The sequence below is a fragment of the Mus musculus genome, chromosome 18 (assembly GCF_000001635.26).
Source record: "Mus musculus strain C57BL/6J chromosome 18, GRCm38.p6 C57BL/6J".
NCBI classification, from domain to species: Eukaryota; Metazoa; Chordata; class Mammalia; order Rodentia; family Muridae; genus Mus; species Mus musculus.
Genome location: NC_000084.6, coordinates 60,636,063 through 60,654,860, shown reverse-complemented (window position 1 = coordinate 60,654,860; position 18,798 = coordinate 60,636,063). Strand labels below are relative to the sequence as shown.

Sequence of the window (18,798 nt, the reverse complement as noted above, 5' to 3'; positions counted from 1 at the left end):
TCTCAAGACAGAAAAGGCCTTTTGAGGCTGTGTCCTTGACCATCTCCACCCGCCCCTGTGCACACGCCTCTCTGGGCTTCGGGTCTTGTCTCTAGTGATGGAGTTCACCATCTCCGGAGGCTTCTCTTGGCATGGGGGGGGGGGAGTCTTCACTGGGTGAACGCTCTTCTTAGACTGCACGGACCTTACTGGAGACTTAATGAGCGCCATGCTCACTCTGCCCAGGGACCACTCTTGAGCAGCCAGCCTCTGCGCTTGGAGGCCTCCTGGAGTCTAAGGAGACTCAGTTCTTTGAGCTATCCTTACAGTTTGATCTTGCGATGGAATCTGGGGTGCTGTCTGGAGCAGTACTGCGGTGTGTGATGAGCCGGGCAAGGGGGAGGTGGATGGTGTGCTTCTAGAAGAGGCCATGCCAGGGAGGGAGGCATGGATGCTTAGTCTGCAGCAAATGCAGGCAGAGCCATGGAGGCCTGGGTTCAGTGTTCCTCCGCCTCTGGCTTTTCATTTTTCTGCACCTTACATATTTTCTTTAATGTTCTCCTAGTGATCTCTCTGGGTATCGGTTCTGACTGGTTAGACGCTTGGAGTTCAGGAGTAGGTAAGATTCCTAGGCCGTGTGTGGGTTTAGAGAGATAACAGGCAGGGTGGACAGTGAATGGTGGTGACTAGGGGCTTAATGGGTGCCGGGAGGGGAGGGGGCTTCCAGCTTTGACAAGACAGGGGAGTTTGTTCGTCAAGTCAGACATGAGGCAGGACGTGGCTCTGCTGCTTCTGGCCTTGCCTTCTGCCAGCCTGTAGACCGTGACCGCCATGTGCCACTCAGACAGCTGGAAGACAGAGACACTCTGTGGAGTCCTGCGCACAGGCTGAGACTTGTGGCCGGCAGCAGACGGTTGGCTGGCAGGGCTGGAGGAGCGAGGACAGAAAGGTGTTTATCATGGCTCAGAGCTGGGCCTAGCTGCCACATAAAGGGGCTTTCTCCTCATGCCCGTGTCTTGGGGCTAAGAGCCTGGGCAAGGGGAGCTGAGACACACTATCTAAAAGAGGGTGGTGTTGAACCTCTAAATTGCGTGGAATCCCTAAAGGCTAGCCAGCCCCTCCCCCACCCGGGGATTGGCTTTTCTGACAGATGGCTTTTTACTCCCCAGCTCTCTCCGTGACCCAGCTTCTGCTGCTGACCTTTGCCAAGGGCCTCCCCCAGCCCTCCAGTCTGAGTTTTCCTAACTATATGAGGAAGAATTAGGCAGATGGTCAGTAAAGACCCTACTGGTGTCATATATACAGACTCCAAGCTCACCATGAACCCTACCATTGTGCTCTCACAACCTCAGGGTACCTTCTTATTTTTACCTTCTAATAGACACCACGATTACATGTATTTATAAGGTAAAGGACAATGTTTCAGTGGGTGGATCTGATCAGACAGGGTAATTAGCTTATCCATGTCACAAACGCTTATCATTCATTGCCTTGTGTAAGGCGCATTCACGTGCCTCTCTTCCAGCTCTGGAAGAGTTTGAAGTTCATCACTATCAGCAACCCTATCCTCTAAGCACGTCCCTAGAGATTTTTCCAGCTGATGCCCCAGCAGCTTGGGGAGGGGAGCCTGGCAAGCTCAGCCATCAGGCGATAGCCTTAACACTCAAAGAAAAAGGTACAGTTCAGTTCGTACCAGCCTCGTCTCTGTCCACGGCGCCTGACGTCTTCAAGGGACAGCGGTGCGTTCCTGGAGGCTATCGAGGAAAGATGGGGAGCCTAGAAGACAGAACATACTGAGAAGAGGGTAGCGAGAACAGGCAGCATATTTTGATGAACTCCTCTTTGTGTAGATTTTGATGGAAGATGTATCTTGAGGAGAAAGAAAAGACTTTCGTATAAAAGTGTGGCTGGACCCTTGCTGCTGCTGGACTTCTGATAGGAGCCAAGAAGAACCCTCCGGTGAGTCACGCCAGCTCAAGGTCCAGTGCCTTCACCCGAGACTAAGCAAGTGCTTCTCGAGTCTCATGGGAGAGCTCGGGGCTTGGATGCTTTAGACGTTTGTAGACCTTTTAGTATGTTTGGATTGGGGTGGAGGCTGAAAAACTGCTAAAAAGAAAAAAGAAAGAAAAAGAAAAGAGAAAGAAAGAAAAAGAAAAAAGAAAAAAAGAAAAAGAAAAAAAAGACAAACTCCAAAAATGTCAGAATCACAAAGTGTTAAGGCTGGAAAGGTCTCTAGACACCATCTGCTTCATTCCCCCCCCACCCTCCCCGACTTTTAATGAAGAAAAACTGGGTAAATTTCTTTACCCAGAAAGGGGAAAGAATTTGGTCCGGGTCATTTAGCATCAGGGACAGTGGCAAAATGAGGTGAGTCTGTGCTTCGCTGACAGTTCCTACACAGCCTGCTTGCTGGGGTGGGGGCATGGTGGGGGAAGCTGGGGTGGGGGTGGGAACTTTGGGACAGGCAGACAGAGGTATGTGGGGCCAGCTGCCTGCTGATAAGAGACCCCCAGTGCCATTCCAGAGGGATGTTTAATCAAGATGTATTTTTTTCCCTGTTCCAGACACTATTTTCTTTCTTATGTAGACTGTGCCGGCCTTCGAGATAAGGCGCCTAGACATGTTCGCACTAAGGCAGCCAAAACATGAGGCAGGAGGCAAAAAATTCCCTTCCCGATCCCCCCCCCTTTACCCACTCCCCCCTTGTTTCCTTTCATTCTCTCCAAGTTCTCATGCCCCTCCCCCCTCCCCCAAGCTGACTGGCCTCTTCCGGCCTTCCAGTAAGTCAGCCCAAAGGAGCCAGGAAGGTATGTGGCCCAGCAAAAGTCAAAGGAGACACGTAGAGCGCCCTCCTGAAGAAAGGGCCTAGGCCACAGGCTCCCCTGTAACTATAGAAAGCAGGGGATGAGGGGAGGGCGTCCCATTTACAACCCCGCCCCCGCAGCCTTCCCCTTCACGCCCTCCCCTCTGTAAACGGAATGCAGAATATTCTCTGGCTTAATCTGGAGGTGATTAGTGACCCCCCCAACCACAGCCTCCACTTCCTGACCCCCACTTCTGCCCTCCTAATCCAAGGCTCCTCGGGGACGTTTTGAAGAGGAGGTTACCCAGCCAGTTCCCATCCAAAAACGTAGAGCTCCTGTCAGAGACATCTGGGGTCCTGACCCAGCCAATCTCCCCATCACTTGGGATTAGTCCCTTGTCTCTCCAAGCTTCAGTTCCCTCTGCCTACCAATGAGGTTAGACACGGAGAACCTGGCCTTGAAATCCCTCCTTCTGCTTTTGTGGAAGACAATGTTCTATCTTGGGCTTCCTGGGCACCGGCAAGCTGGCTTCGTGGCCCCCACATATCAGTACACCACCCTGCTCTGTCAGGAAGTCACCCCACCCCTCCATACATCTGGATGGAATTTACCCCCAAAGCAACTCCATTGCTGTGATGTGATCAGGACAGCTCATGTGTCAGAGGGGGCCCTGGTGTGGGCTGTTCTGCAGGGGCGAGGACTCCTGGCTCCTCTCACAGCTCTGGGTCTTTCTTGAGGTCTCTGGAGAGATAAGGCTTGGATAGCAGAGTCCTACTGAGCAAGAGACAGAGACACAGCAAATTTCATTACTTCCTTCCTGTACTGGTTCAAACACCCCATCCTGAAACCAGGTAAGAGTGTAGAAGCTGGAGCGAAATGGACATTGATTCATGAATGGTGTCCATGAAACAAGTGCCAAAGGGACTCTCTTTATCTCTATCCACATTCTGAATCCTGTTAGGGGAATCATGAAGGCTAAGCCTTAGGACTTAAGGACCTCGGGTGATGTCCTAGAAGCCCTTCTTTGGGAAATCAAGGCAACTCCTGCTGGTTTCCTGTGGCTTTTGCAAAGTTGTCTAGTGGAGTCTGTGAGCTCTGGAGTTTCTGGTGGCTCACGAGACCCTTGTTCTGGGCCCGTGGCTCAGCCTGCCTTTTTTTGCCTCTTTCTCCACCTCTACCAACACAGTCAATGGGACCTGAGCTCAAGTGTTCTGGGCACGGTGCATCATGCAGATCAGGTGCCCCATGAAGTTTGACATCAGTTGATGTATTAGTGAAGAGCAAATGCTAAGGCCGGTGGCCATGCTTCTTGTATGCCAGCCCTGAAAGGGACAAGCTGGGGCCAGCTGGCTCACAGCTTGGTCTCCTCCCAGCTTCCAAAAATTGTCAGGAAAGGGACAGTGCTCACAAAACGCTTCCCACAGTGCCAGCGGTTGGTGCCCTGCTCGTGGCAGGAATATGATTATCATTGTATGAGATGACTATAATCAAGACAATTGCTCCTCACCTAGAAAATAGCCTAATGCTGAACACAGCCCAGAACTCACAAGAAGCCTCTGTCAAGACGTCTTTGAACATCACCAACAGGGTTGCATGCCTGCCTGTGTTCAGAGCTCAAGGACTCCTCTCACCAGAAAGCTGTCAACAGAAGTGGGATGGTGGGATGCTTGGCTTCCTGGAGATCAAAGGGGTGCCTAACTTGGGGTAGAGGGTCTAAGTGAGGCGGGAGGAGAGCACCTCCCCCAGTATAGCCATTCATCTGGGGTGAACGGAGCTGCTATCTACGCACTGTTGGGGTGTTGGAGTGGAAAGGGTTCTTCAGCAGGCTGACTCAGAGATGGCTGAAGGTTCCATTGAGGACCACCCAAGGGCAAAGAGACCAGTTAGGGCCCAGACAGAATTTAATGTCAGGAGCCAGGCACAGCATGCAATTCCAGAGAAGGAAATCACCATGTAGTTGAACGTCCCCTCAAATCCTCTGTCACGTGATCTTTGTCACTCAGAGAGATGTCTCTGTCTACTTCACTCATGTGGTGGGGGTGGGGACATGTGCTTAGAAGGACTCTTGCAGGTCACTGATGGCAGGATGGAGGCTAAAAAGTCAGATCTCCTGCTTTAAGGCCTGTGTCCTTCATCACAGATATCTTAGGGTTGCTGCCTAGCAACAGGTAGGGTTGACTCACAGTAGACTTCATTAAATGAAGAGATGCTTAGTGGTGGGCTGATGGTTTTACAGTCTCAGGACCAGAGTTAAGGATAAGCGATGTATGAATGACATTTGGGTCACAGTAGTCAGGCAGGAGTCCCTGGCTGGAGGTCTAGGCTTGTACCCTCCAACCATATGACCCAGGGAAGGAGCAGCCCCCCCCCCCCCCCCCCGCCCCGAGCCTGAGTGACTACCAACAGAGACGAGCGGTACACTCTACTACATCGCATTTTTGAAAGGTCTCTGAGCTCGGATGGAGGCTGAGATAGAGACGGCTGGAGCTCATGGCAGGGATTCAGGCAACCTACCCTAATTATGTATGTTTGTTGTGGACTCTTAGTGTCATGCCCTATGCTAATTACTCAGCTAAAGGGAATGAGTAGACGGCTGTTAAGAAGAGACTAAGCTCCAACAGGAATGGAGGTGATGGAGCACTGTGGCACCCCCTGTGAGATGCCATGCAAGGATTGGCCTGAAGGGAACTGAAGACCTATTCAGTCACCCAGTCATGCAGCAAGCACAGGGTTCAGAGGTCTGGGCTGCCACCACCTTCTCTAAGGTCGGGCTCTCTCTGGGCCCATTTCACTTCCTGGAGGACAGAAAGAAAGCACTTGAGGAGTGGGAGCTGAGCTGCCACAGAGGGAGACTTTTGTGCACCTGAGGCCTCCAGGCCTGTTGGGATCTGCCGGCCTAAAGGGGATTTCCTGGGGCGGGCCCTGTTCCTAGCACTGCTGACGGTGTCCTTGGATAGATGCCCAGAATGGGTGTGTGTGTGTGTGTGTGTGTGTGTGTGTGTGTGTGTGCTTAGAGCAACGTTCCAGTGGGAAAAAAAGGCGGGCACACTCCCAGCCCACACACTGGCCCTGCCTCCTGGTCCTGGGGTCTCCCCACCTTTACCCTTGAGGTGAGGAAATAGGGCATCCCGCCTGTTGAAGGAAGCAGAACTGCCCCTTGGCCCAGGATCCTGATGTGTTTGCTGTGTGACCACAGGCAAGTCCCTGCCTATTTCTGGGCCTTGGCCCCAGTTTGTACAGTGAGGAAGGCAGAGATTTCCAAGTTCTTTTGGAACTCTGATACTTGAGATCTGGCTGGGGGCTGGGGGTCCTGAGAAAGGGGATAGGAGGGGACCGAGTTCCAGGGGCTCACCTCCCCCTATGGAGCTGAAGATGTAGAGGCACAAGGGTAGGTGGTGCAGGGGAAAAGGAGCCCCAAGGCCTCAGGTGGCTCTAGGAGGGGGCCAGCCAAGCCCAAGGGCTTGGAAACATGTTTATTCTGAAGTGTCTGGTGTCACTGGGGCCATTTCTCTGGGGTTTGAAATGCTCCAGAAGCCAGCAGGCTGCATGTGTGTGTTTGTTGAGTAGAACATGGGGTGTATTTATTCATCTTTTCGCCCGAGCCCTTAAAAATATAGACGGCTAATGTCTTCAGTATGTATGAAATATCCCATATGCTCCGAAACAAAAGGGGCTCTGTTATTAAAGTTTCATTTCCACACGCCCCCTCCCCTCCCTCCCGCCCGCCCCCTGACACCCTGCCCTCCTCCCATCCCGTTCAGCCTGCTAGAGACAGCAGAGAGAGGAGGCAGGCAGGCGGGCAGGCAGTGGGCAGCAGGCTGCCGTGGACAGAGGCCGGGCATAGCCGACTTCCTCTCCGGTGTGTGCAGAGTCCAGCTCCAGGTGAGGGGGGTGGGGGGAGGGCTAGTGGGAAAGGGCTGCAGAGTTTTCCAGAGGAGAAATATCCTTGGGATGTCCAGTGGGGAGTGGGAACTGAGGTGGCCCTGCTTGTGGGCGCCGATGGAGCTGGGGCCCTGGCAGGATCCCACTGTCTGGGACGGAAATGCCCGCTCTGCTGCTAAGTGAAACCACATGTGTCTTCCAGGCAGTGGGACAAGGACACTGCCTAGCCTGAGGCTTGGAACTGGGGGGGGGGGGGGGGGGGGAGAAGATGTAGGTTGGCGTGCGGTATGCTCCAGGGTAGGTTAAGGGCTATGTAGGAAGGCTTTGTGTGTGTGTGTGTGTGTGTGTGTGTGTGTGTCTGCTCATGTATGCATGAATAGATGTGTGCTCATCTCCAAGTAGAAGTGTGTTGACTCACACAGGGTTCACGAAGCCTCTCTCCCAGCCCCGTGGGGGTCGGGGGGGGGATGGGGAGGGTCCTCACTATACGAGGCTCCTTTCTGCCCACTGCCCACTGAGTCTCCTGAAGCCACATTCAGTCTTCTCTTGCTTGTAAGACGTCTTCCCATTTTCCAGATGAGCCAGCAGAGGACAGGGAGGGTAACACCGCCTTTCCCCATCTGTTGTCTCTTCTTCGTAGTAATCCTTCACGGTTAGGAGCTTGGCCTTGTCACTATAGCGCTGGAAAGGGAGGAATCCAAGTGTGAGCCTTGAGACAAATTGTTCACGGCCATCAGGAGGACTGGGGTTGAGTCTGTCCAGACCCAGGCAGAGGGCATGGGTTGACTGAGGGGAGGACTTAGACTTGGGGAGAGACAGACGGCCTTCCTGCTCCATTCTTTGGCCAGTAGGATCATTTTTGAGGACCAGGTAACCCGAGTCCAAGGCCATTGGTCCCTGAAGAATGAGCATTGTAGTGGAACTAGCTTCCTATTCAGTTGGAGGCTCTGCTAGGCTCTTCTGCACAGGGTCCCGCCCGTCACCTGGTCTCCATCTTCTTGCCTCCAATGTCACAGTTGGGCCAGGGCGGTGCTTCCAAAGCTCAGCATACATGCCATTGGCAGCTCATGTCACAGAGCCCTGTGGCCTGCCACTTTTCTCCTCTTAACAAGGAGTGTGTGTTAGTCTTACTTGCGCTGGGAAAAATGTACAAACAGCATCTCAAAGCTGTGAGGAAATGGACTCTTCTAAAATGAATGAAAACTGGGACTCAGTAGAAACTCCTTTAGGTCCTGTGCTTTTGGGCAGGGGCTCTTTATGCTTCTAGCATTGAAACTGCTCTCAAGAGTGTTGGTTCTCGGGCAGAGTATGTAGTTTGGTTAGTAGACTGCTTGTCGACATGTATACAGCCCCGGCTTTGATCCTTATTACTGCATAATCCAGGAGTGGTGGCATATGCCTGTGATCCCAGTAGCCAGGAGTTGGAGGTTATCCTCCCATATCTATTATTTGAGGCCAGTATGAGATTCCTGAGACCCTGTCTTACACATACAAAAACTGTAGTTCTAGCTGTTGAGAAGCAGATATGATCTGCTGTGGAGACCCTTTTGGTCCCAAAAACAGCACTACAATTCCATGAGTTCAGAGCAGAAAGACCAGTTGGTATTCTGTGAATATGTGTGTGTGTGTGTGGTGCTGCTTGGGAGAGCAAGGGCCAGCAGGGGCAGACGGGAAAAGGCCATCTCATTCTCAATGTGGGTTTGGTGTTCAAGGTCAAAGGCCTTGGGAAAAAGAATGTCCCCTGCGTGGCATTTCAAGTACTTCCCTTGGTCTCAGTCTTCCTTTTAATGGCTGATAGGGTCGGGTGGAGCTGTCCAAGGCTACCTTGGCTCACGCCTTTCCTGCCATTCATCACTAGCTCCCAGCCTCTTGGCTATGATTTATATGCTGAGCCAGGACTGACCCCAGGTATGTAGTGCTGGGGTAAACTTGCAGGGTCTGTAGGGGGAACCTTAGCATTATCCTAGTCTGGACCAGTCTAAGACGACATCTTTGCTGGCATGTCCCTCCTCCGTGAGTTAGTTCACTGTGGCTGCTAGCATAGCTTGGTCATAGTTCATACATAGAGTTTCACCGGGCACATTCCTGTCACAGGCTCTTGGGAAAGCCCTATTCTGCTCTGTTGTAGACCAGCAACTTCTGGGGCCATTCTTTCTTGTCTCATCCCATATTGGGCAGAGGACGCTGACCTTTGGCACACAGTGGTGGAGAACACCCTTAGGTAGGGAGAAGTTCATGACCCCCTTTTGAGGAGGCATCAGGTAGAGGAAGGAGCTGAAGGCTAGGTTCATTATAAACTTACCACTGATATGTGTGTGACCGAGAACGATCCCCTTTCTGTCCTGTCTTTGATTGAACCGAGGACCCTGTGATGAACCCTTGAATGTCCTTGCTCCTCTAGGATGTGCCTCCTCTGCAGAGTGGCTGGCTCCCCCAAGCACATGTCAAGCCATGTGCGTTCTGCAGGACCAGGTTTTTTTGGGGGGCTGCTGGGTAGCTGTTTCAGACTCTGAGGAAGCATCTGGCCAGGGTCAAGGGCACAGTTCCTGCCTCCAGAACTCAGCACAGCTACTCCATTGCCAAGGCCTAATAGACCTGCCCTGGACTGCTCCTGGGCATCATGGGGATCAGCCTGACTGAGGCTCCGGTCAGTGCCTAGGATGTGAGCTGCAAGACTGCAAGATCAGCTTTTCCCCTAAGAAATGTCCTCATTTGGAGAACAGACCTGCTTCTGTTATGGTGGTCAGTGACAGAGGCATGGGATTAGTGCCGAGTTCCTCGCTGCAGCCATGCCTGGGCTCACCACCTCCTCCAGTTTCCGTGAGTCCTTTTTTTTTTTTTTCTGGGTTGGTTAGAAGCAGAGTGGAAATGGACAAGGGATTTTAACCGTAGTGCTGCACTCAAGCTATAGTGACAATTTCAACCTCAGGTAAGGGGAAACTGAGGGCTTCATTGGATTAGAAAACAAACAAACAAACAGGATAAAGCCAGGCAGCCAGCCTGCAGAAGCCATTCCTCCAGCAGAGATTCTGGGTTATACTTTCCTGATCTGTAAAATGGGTCATCAGAAAGTGACACAGTAGCCAGGGCAGACTTGCCATGTACACACAACAGTGAGCACTAGGAACATTATAATTCATAACTTTGCTGACCCTGTGACAGAGAAGACCACAAGACACTGAGTGTTGGGCCCTGAGGTGCCAGATCCTCACAAATTCTTCTCTAGACCTAGCCTGTGGCTCTGTAGCTTCAAACAGGTCATTAAACTCTGCCAGGTCTCATCTTCTCATATGAAACAAATGTAGAAACAGCGTCCACCTCATGGTGGCTATAGGACTCCATCAGCTCTGTGAGCTCCTGGTACACAGTAAGTGCTCAGGTGATGGAGGCCTTGAGGCTTTGCCCATCAAGTGAATCCCCTCCTATAGCACTCTCCTGCTCTGTCAGGTTATAGCCCACACAATCAGTTGACCCGATGGCCAGAAGGTTCGGATATCTTGCCCCATTGTTCATCTTAGCTCTTGGGAAGGCTCACTCCAGACTCACAGGATGGGTGTGGTCAGTCAGGGGAGGGACAGTGGGGTGGTATCACGCCTGAAAAATGCTGAGTGGGTCACACTTGGGAAACTGAGGCTTTGAGAGGGTAAGGGCTGATGTGGACAGGGATGGGAGAAGGAAGGAAGGAAGGAAGGAAGGAAGGAAGGAAGGAAGGAAGGACCAGGTGAGCCTATCCCAGGCTTCACTCTTTGAGCTTTATTGGAAGTAGGAAGGGATTAAAGGAGGCAGAAAGCAGAGGAAGACATGGAGAAAGCCTGGAGCAGTAAGATCGGGTTTTTTGGTTTGGCTGAGCAGCCTCCTGGGCTCCCCTCACCATGTGCACCTGAGCAAATGAAGGCGCATAGGAATCTATACATCACTGATCATACACCTCTCACATGGAAACAAGCCTACAGCTACATACCAGCATACAAACACACAGAGGCCTATGGACATGCAAACAGATATACACATACATAACAACACACACACACACCCAGACCCAGAGGAGCAGTTATATATAGAGAGACATATACACACAAAGACACAGATACACAAATTCACACAGATGTGCACATACATGCACAAAACATGCACACACATACATATCACACACATGCACACACACAGAGACAGAGAGAGAGAGAGACAGAGACAGAGAGAGAGACAGAGAGAGCAGAGAAGCTCCAAGCTGGAGGGCACGTGCTAGGATCAACTTGCCTCTCCTCTGCCCTCATTGCAATGTTAGCAACTCTTGCCATGTAGGGAGGCAGGCTCTGTTCTAGACACTTGTCTCACATTACCATGTTCAGCCCTTTACAGCGCCTTGTGAGTTAGGCACTGTCATTAGCCCTGATTTGCATCTGGAGAAGCCAAGGCTCAGAGAGTAAGAGCGGCTTGCTGGAGGTTGCAGTTTGTTTCAGTAGCTATTCCAGAGCAGACCACCAGAGTGCAGCGCTTTGGCTGGCAGCTCTCCAATTTGTCTGAGCTTCTAAGGGCCAGGCATGGGGCTCAGTTCTGCACCTCCACCAAGGCCAGGCCCAGGGTAGCAGCAAGAGGAGTTGGTTCCTTTTCAGGGTAGGGGTGGGGTCGGGGGTCGGGGGTGGGGGTGGGGAATGCCATGCTTGTGTCACAGAGTGGAAGAAACAGGCTGGGTCCCTATGTGTGTCTAGCACAGGCTTTGATGATGAACAGAAGTAGTAACAGGCAGGATCAGCGTGGTCCTGATCCTTGAACATCTTATAACCCCCTTTCCTTGGCTCACCCCACCTTGAGGCTATACCTCTCTCTCCCACCCACCCAGCTGCATGTCCCAAGCTTCCTTCATCACAGCTACGGGCAACTATTTGTATTTTCCTTCTATTATTTTATGTCTGCCTGCATGGATGATGGGGGAGGAGACCATTATCTTTTTTTTTTTTTTTTAAAAGGTTTTGGCTTTATTCTGGCTGTAAGAGTGCATACCAGTGTATGTGTATGTGTGGGGGGGAGTGTGCAAACTAAAGTGGCAACTGCATGTATGGAATGTAGGACATGTGGTATAAACAGATATACAGTGAGGTCTTTGTGGACAGGGAGCTTAAGATCTAGCATCTGTTGAAAGAAAAACACACTACCACACTGGTCTAATGTTCCTCTTTGTTGATGTAGGTAGGATGCCTAGGATGTCGAGGCATGGGTTTGCCGTGGGTCTGGTTTTCCACTTCTGAGCAGTGATGGAGTAGGCTCAGAGCAGGGAGAGCAGGCAGGATGGGAAAGGTCCATGTGGTCTTGCAGGTCTGGGTGAGGGTTAGCTCCATAGGAAAGATGAGCATCCTCAGAGGACAAAGATCAGTAGTGGCGGTACAAGTTTGAGCCACCAGATGAGAGCTTTTGGTTCTATAGGAAAGATGTTCTAAAGATCAAGAATGTGTTGACTTTGGAGGACCCATTTTCTACACCTCAGACATACCAGCTAAGGCTGGGTGCCCAATGGAAAGGGATTCGGAAATCAGAGGGATGGACTAGAGAGATGGCTTAGTGGTTAAGAGCACTGACACCTCTTTTAGAGGACCTGGGTTCAATTCCTAGCACCCATATGGCTCACAACCGTGTGGCTCACAACCATCTCTAACTTCAGTGCCAGTGATCTGATACTGTCCTCTTCTGGTTTCCATGGATACCAGCCATAAACTGTGGTTCACAAATATATGTGTAAGCAAAACACCCATATGCATAAAAAGAAGTAAGTACGATATAAAAGCATATAGGGATTCTGTAAATTATAGTGAGCTTAGCTCTCACAGGGCCATCCTTCAGGGCCAACACTTGGCTCCCAAATTAGTGCCCCCAACACTGCTATTTCCGTACTAGGTGCTAAAGATGAAGGCCTCCCCAGGGGAAACTTGGACATGTCCTACCTACTCTGGGCACTGCATTCTGTACAGCCCCATCTTCAACCCTACCTCACTCTTTCCAAGACATGGTCTGGGGGAACCATTGGAGAGCATCTATCTGGAGCAACCTTCTTATTTGGTGGAGGGTAAACTGAGGCAAATGATAACAGCTTGTTTGAAGTCAAGGTATAGCCTATGACTCTACCACCCTGAATGCACCACATCTTGTTTGAAATCAGTGGACTTATAGGAGGTGGTAGATCATGATTCTAGCTTAAATAGGGTCCCATCCCTGGGTTCCTATATGTCCCCAACCTGTTAGGCCAATGGTGGACTAAAAATGTCCCGATTAGAAAAGGCTTTCCTGGAGGAGCCTGCATGTTCAAGGTGTGCATGTTCTATCAAGCACACCTTGCTTGGGATACGTTCATGTGCTCTTACTTAGACCCTGTGGATGTCATCCATTACAGCAGGACAAGAGATGTGTGAACTGCTATACAAAAGGAGGAAATGACAGTCTCCTCCTGCCTTGTCCCCTCCTGAGCACTTTGTGTTTTCTGAAGTCACCTGGCATGTTCCTCCATTTCCCTGCTCATTACCCGCTTCTCTGCCCTCCTAACCTTGTTCCCAAACCCAGGAGAGTCCCTGCTTGACTCTCAGTCCTTATAGCAAGCTTGCTATACAGTATGTCTACAGGAGCACTGTGCGTTAGAGCTGGGTATGGCGGAACATGCCTGTAATCCCAGGACACTGGACACAGAGGCAGGGGGATCATTACAAGGCAGCAGCCTCATGTACATAGCCAGTTTAAAAACAGCCAGGGATATGTAGAAAGAATGTTGAGAGAGAGGAGGAGGAGGAGGAGGAGGAGGAGGAGGAGGAGGAGGAGACTAGGTGGTGGTTTATACTTGTAATGAGCACTTAAGAGGTTAAGAGGCTGGGGCAGTTAGATTGCTGTTAGGCTAGCCTGGGCAACATAGTGATTTGAAGGCTAGCCTTGGCTATGTATTGAACATTTGTCTCAAAGAAGAAAGAAAGAAAGAAAGAGAGAGAGAGAGAGAGAAAGAAAGAAAGAAAGAAAAGAAAGAGAAAGAAAGAAAGAAAGAAAGAAGAGAAAGAAAGAAAGAAAATAGAACAATTTACCCTTTCCCAAGCCCAAAGAAATAAACTCCACAGAAGGATAAATAGCGGGAGAGCTGACAGGGTTCCAGTGTGAGGACTAGTAACCAGAGACCTTCCTGAGCCAGGCTCTGTACCTGGCATGGTACAGAGTGCTCTTCCTGTGTCACCTCATTTCAACCCCACACCAGTGCCCAGGAGGCGCTGTCCTTGGCCCTATTTTACAGGTTGTCAAATTGAGGCTAAGAGGCTCAGCTATACCTCAGGTCCTTGAAGTTCATGGGCATGGCAGGAGGCGGCATGCCTTCCCAGACTCAGGCTAGGGCTGATCACGGAAGCACGTGTGTAATTTTAAAATGTCTGCAGCCACACTAAAAAGCAAGCAAGCAAGCAAACAATAAACAAAAAACACTGGTGGAAGAAAGACACCAGGGAAATTAATTGTAATAATGTATTTACATGCAAACCAGCTGGAGTTATTCTAAGATAGTCTCTGTTTTGTTTTTGTTGGTATGTTTGTTTTGGTATCTTCTTGGGAATGGTCTATATTCTTTGCTTAGAGCACATGTCTCTCTGATTGCCACAATGCAACTACTCAGCAGCATAGGTGGCTAGTGGTAGCCTATTTGGTTATTACAGGCTTATAGTCTATTGCTTTGCAAGGGCTTTCAGCGGTATCTCTGGGTCTCAGGAAGACTCCAATATTAGATTCTAGCACGATCATTTTTATCATTAGCCGTTGTTTACCCAAGAAGAGGCTGGGGTTAGGCTACAAGCCTCTGGCATAAGCTTACCCTGATGTCTCTATTTCCAATCTTCTGAGCTTGAAGCTTAATGTCTCCCAGGAGGAACCACTTCTGTGAACCTTTGGCCTTTAGGTTAGGAAGAGGCAGCTGGAAAGGAGGAGAGGCCTCTGAGAACCCTCCATCTTCCTGGCTGGCCAGCTGGGTACCACATGAAGTGAAGCCTCCCGAGGGTTGATAAGCCTGTGGCCCATCTGCTCTGGACATTGTAAGTGGCTGGGTTGCCAAAGAGAAGGCAAAGGAAATTCTGCCTCCCAGGTTCCTGTGTGCTTTCAGCTCTGAGGGTTGTAAGCCAACAAATAGAAGTCATTATCTTCACACTCACTTTTCATGGAACCCCATGAATTATTGAGTGAAACTGGGACAGGGGTCTGCATGTCTCCCTTTCCACTATTATCTGGGAGCAGCTACTGAGTGCTCACAAAGAGCAGGATTCCAGAGCTCTCTGCACACAGGAATCCCTAGGAAAGATAAAAACTTGCAGACGGCTCAGTCCCACTCACAGACACATATGTCATCTGTCAGGACTTCGGTCAGGGATTTGGAATATGTGCAACATTCTCGAGTGGTTCTAATGCATGGGCAAGCTTGGAAACCAGGTGGCATGCATGTGCTCAGGGCTTGTGCCCAGGCAGCAATCACAGTGGTCACGGCCCAGGTGTGGTTTCAGGGAAAGCAGAGGCTCGCCATAATTGAGGGAACATGGTGTAATTGGCTGGCTGTGGCTTTAACCAGTTCTGGGGTGGTCAGTGCTGAACAGTGGGTTCTACAAGGAAAAAGACCTTGGTTTGTTACATCTTCCCATTTCCATCCTGTAACCACTCCTACCCACAGTCTCTACCATAGCCTTTCAAGCTATCAATTATCCTCTGTAAGGGGATAGAGGTTGCAAGAGATGTGCAGGTTTCTGGCTGGGGAGATGGGTCGCTGGGTAAGAGTGCTCGCTGCATAAGCATGAAGGTCTGAGTCTGGATCCCAGCATCCATGTGAAAAGATGGGTGTGGCTGTGCCAGTTAAGCCCAGTGCTGTGGGCACAGAGACAGGAGGATCGCTGGGGTTTGTGGACCATCAGCCTGGTGCCAGGTGCAAAGAGAGACCCTGTCTCAAAGGAATAAAAATAGAGAGTACAGACTAGGGCAACTGATGTCACTTCATATCCTTCTCTGGCCTTTACTAGTGCACTCATCCCACATGCCACACACACACACACACACACAGAGACAGAAAGACAGACAGAGACAAAAAGACAGAGAGACGGAGACACACAGAGAGAGACACACACACACACAGAGACAGACAGACACACAGAGAGAGACAGAGACACACAGAGAGACTGAGAGATAGAGACAGAGACACAGAGAGAGACATACACAGAAACAGACACACAGAGAGAGTCAGACACAGAGAGACACACACAGAGAGACACACACACAGAGACACACACAGAGACAGACAGACACACAGACACAGAGAGACAGAGATGCAGAGAGACAGAAATACAGAGAGACACTCACAGAGAGACAGAGAGATAGAGACAGAGACACAGAGAGTGACAGAGACACAGAGAGTGACAGAGACACAGAGAGTGACAGAGACACAGAGAGTGACAGAGACACAGAGAGACAGACAGACACACACACAGGGAGACAGACAGACACACAGAGACACAGAGACAGAGAGAGACACACAGAGAGACAGAGAGATAGAGACAGAGACACAGAGAGTGACAGAGACACAGAGAGTGGCAGACACACATACAGAGAGAAACAGACACACAGAGAGAGACAGAGAGGGAACAATAGAAAGGTGTACTTTGGCCGTGACACCAAGATAGCCAGGAAGAACAGTCACATGGCCTTGGGGAAGTTCCTCCCCTTCTTGGTCCCCATCTCCTCTTGTGGCCGGGAGGGGACTTGTGGTTTCCCAAGCTGGTCTAATCCGGCCAGCAGTAGCCCCGTATTTATAGCCATGACTTCAGTCTCTCCAGTTTCGTCAGAGCTGTTTCCTTGGCCTGTGTACTTGTCAACCCAGCATGGCAGAAATAGGTGTGACGTGCAGGGGACTTAGCTGATTTGGTGCCGCTTGGATTTGCAAGTCCCTTTAGGACAGGCTTGGCACGTAGGGTCCTGAGTGCCAGGTGCCACAGGCAATCAGAGCTGAAAATGGGCTTTGAGGCTCTAACTTAGGGGTCACTGAGGATCAGAGTGAAGGGCTATGGTTAAGGTAGAATGACCCTTTGTGCTGTGTGACACATCCCTCCCTCCTGGAGTCCGCAGAGAAACCTAGTGACTACTTCATGTCCTAGGTACTTATCAGGTCCCAGCTTGGTTATTCCCCCGCTCTTGGACCATGGGCAGAGACTCCTCTTTGCTGGGTCTCTGCTTTCTTCTACTAACTGGGAAGAAAGAGTAACCGGTACTGGGAAGAGTAGCAGGTACTAGGAGGAGCAGCAGGTACTAGGAGGAACAGCAGGTACTGGGGGGAAGCAGCTAGTACTGGGGGGATCAGCAGGTACTGGAAGGAGTAGCAGGTGCTGGGAGGAGTAGCAGGTACTGGGAGGAACAGCAGGTGCTGGGAGGAGCAGCAGACACTGGGAGGAGCAGCAGGTTCTGAGAGGTAGCAAGTGGTAGCCTTAAAATGTCAGGTATGAGCAAGATCCATGTGGACACAATGGCCGGGACAGGCCCTGCACAGAGTCAGTGCTCAGCAGATGGCAGCTCTGGTGCTTATTACACCCTCAGGCATCCTCTCGCAAAACAATAATTACAGCGGCAATAGCTACACCTTAGTGATCTCTTTCACAGGCTGCCTTAGTTAAGCCTTCCAAGGACTACCCAAAATCACCACCATTATTCCCAGGCTCATTACAAAAGTATCTGTTTTTTCCAGAAGGAGGAGGTGGCAGCCTATCAATTTCATAACCTTGAAACACAGTGTTCTCAAATGAAATACCACTGGTACGTGAAATCAAAGGTTTAGATACGGATTGCAAAAAAAAAAAAAAATACTCTGTCCTAAACGATAGATGTAGTCATTGGGGGATGTGCAGGTTCTAAAACGGTGAGTAGCTGAGTCATGAGAACATTAGCACGAGAACCGTCCCTCCCAGTGGCTTCTGCCGCATAGTGTTGATTCGTATGCTTTTTAAAATAATTGCATATGAAAATCTAACACCATCGTGAACTTGAGATACATATGCCACCCAAAACCCAGAATAGCATCTGTGGAGGTTTCTCTCTGCCTGCTCTATCTCGACGCCACACGACACTCCCTGGCTCTCTTTCCTGCTTAATTATGCTTCCATTCCATTTAGCACCATCTGATTTGCTTGTGTGTTTATTTATTATTTATTATCTGTCCACGCCAACCAACGTGTGAGCTCCACGCGGGCAGGGTTCCTTTCCCTCTTGTTCACTGTGTGCCACCAACACTTAAAATAGCAGGCATTCGTGAATTCGTGTTGAGTGAAAGAACAGAGAAATGAATGACTGAGCCTCTGCTCTGTCAAGATGACATGGGGTTGGGGGAGGAGGGGATTCAGAGAGACCATGTGACCCATCCAAGGTCACATGCTATCTTGAGGTGTGGCTACCACTCACCTCCCTGAAGACCCCTGATCCCTCACTGCCCTCTCCTGCTAGGGATTTTCTGGTGCTTCTGGGCTTTCCTGGCCTCACATCATACCCACCCAACCCAGACTCCTTCTCTCCCAGGGACAGATGGGAATGGAGGGAAGGAAAAGGGAATCAAGGAAGAAGGAGGGGCTATAGCAAGTTGGGCCTGTTGACACTGCTGATGGGATAGAGATGGGAGAGGCCAGAATCCTTGTCTTTTCTTCAGGGCTCGGGGGAGGAGGGGAGCTGGGAAATGGGTAGTCATAGTCCACCCCACAAAGACACTGGGCCATGGGAAGTTCATGCAGTATCATGCCACTGCTTCTGTTCCACCAACCACACTACTCAAGCAAGATCTTTCTCAGATGGGGAAACTGAGGCCCAGAGAAAGGAAGTGACTTCTCCAAAAACGCAGAACCAGGCAATGACAAATGCCACAGCCCCAGTCTGGAGGTTGCAAGAGCATCATGGGAGTCCTGATTTGATATTCCTACCTTGGTACCCATCCTTATCCCAGGAAAGAGGCAGATGGAGCATCCTCTCAGCTCAGACGCTTGAGGACAGCACAGACCTTCAGCTCCGAATAGGTCAGACACTGTCTTTTATCCACTGTGAAGCTGAAGGTTCTTCCAGATAGGAATAGGCTGAGCAGGTTCTGAGTAACCTCTTTTCCCAGGTGACCCCA

At 50.6% G+C, this 18,798-nt stretch overlaps 1 protein-coding gene across 4 annotated transcripts in view; it reads left to right on the top strand.

Moving 5' to 3' along the window:
* The window catches only part of Synpo (synaptopodin), a 66,193-nt gene that overhangs the window by 5,313 nt on the left and 42,082 nt on the right, over nucleotides 1-18,798 (top strand). Inside the window, exon 2 of one of the 4 annotated variants that reach the window (XM_006525471.2) lies at nucleotides 1,830-1,938. The gene's annotated coding sequence lies outside the window, so the exon portion shown is untranslated. Of the gene's footprint in view, nucleotides 1-1,829; nucleotides 1,939-6,547; nucleotides 6,666-18,798 lie in introns of those variants that run through there. The other 3 variants (XM_006525472.4, XM_006525468.4, XM_006525470.2) reach the window with 3 other exon arrangements.